The sequence below is a fragment of the Arachis ipaensis genome, chromosome B06 (genome assembly GCF_000816755.2).
Source record: "Arachis ipaensis cultivar K30076 chromosome B06, Araip1.1, whole genome shotgun sequence".
Taxonomy (NCBI): Eukaryota; Viridiplantae; Streptophyta; class Magnoliopsida; order Fabales; family Fabaceae; genus Arachis; species Arachis ipaensis.
In genome coordinates, this window is record NC_029790.2 from 136,636,449 (window position 1) to 136,637,920 (window position 1,472).

Sequence of the window (1,472 nt, forward strand, 5' to 3'; positions counted from 1 at the left end):
TTTTTAATCAAATAATCTGAAAGAGATTTTATTTTAGATACATAAACTTCTTATTTAAAGAAGGAAGTAGTTATTTCTTAATTCTTTAAAAGTATCCTAAATGAAGGTCGATTAAAAAAACTTTATTTTAATATATTAAATAATAGTATCAATTAACCACATAAAAAAATATGTTTAAATTTAAAAAACAGTAAAATTTATTGTTTAGCTTGAGAGTATAAATTCTTTAACCTTTTAGTCTGAAAATATTATTTGACCAACATTAACCAATTTTAGAATTTAAAAATTTATAATTTAATATTTAAAATTAAAAATAATAAAATAATTTTTAAAAAATTAATTAATATTAATTAAAAAAAGTTAGTTATCTAATTATACGAAATTTTGTTAGTATGAGTTGTGAGATAGATCAGAGATTCGTCGTCCAAGTTGGTGACGAGACTAGATTTCTAGAGCGGCAGAAATGGTATCTACAAAGACATTTTGACACTCAAGTAAGAATGGATCTAAAAAGTATATGTGAAGATTAGGAATGGGAAACGAAAGAATCTTTGACTCCCTTTAAATAGTAAGAATTTGTTATCTTATCTTATTTTAATTAGTAAGATGCTTAAATTTAAATATCGGTTAAAAATTTGTAGTTATTGGGCTAGTCTAAACTGCAATGGTGACCCAAATCCAAGTGGTCGGATAGTAGCTATTCCGCTAGGAGATCTGGGGATCTGGTATGAAATACTAACCTTAGTACTTTATATTATAAAATTTAAAAATCTTTGGAAATTAAACTGCGAGAATATCTCAAAAAATAAAATATGTCTCGTAACGAAAAATTCTAGAACATACATGTTAAGGAAGAAGAGTGAAGCGTGGAAGTCTTGATTTTTCTTGCTCGTGCATCAACTACAAATATTGTCAGTTCCGTAACTTTTATAGTGAAACTAAGAGTAAACTATCATTTCTACTCACGATAGTTGAAAATACTGACATATCTACTCATAAAAAAAAATTACTATTTATACTTATAAAACATGAGTTTTATATAATAAAATTATTCAAATATTAAAAAATAAATAAAAAATATATTAGATAGTCACCTAATTTTTTTAAAAATAAAAGACAAAAAATGTGAAATGTGAATTTTTGTTAGTTATTATTGGTAGTATAGTAGATTCCTAGGCAAGTACGATGGAAGCTAATAAAGTCATTTAATTTGGTCGGTTTATTAACTATTGACTTTGTTTTTGTCTTTGGGGATTTTATGATTGGTTGGTTAATGCCCTTTGGATTTGTTCCAACTTAAGCCACCATTGTTGAAGTTGACTTACTTATTTGCCGACTATTTGAATTTATTTGTTTTTGTCATTTCTTTTGGATTTTTCAAATACCAATCGATGATTCATTGATTCACTCTTTCTCGTATGAAAAAGTAACCATGATATTAGTTTTAAAAATATATTTTAAGAGTATTATGA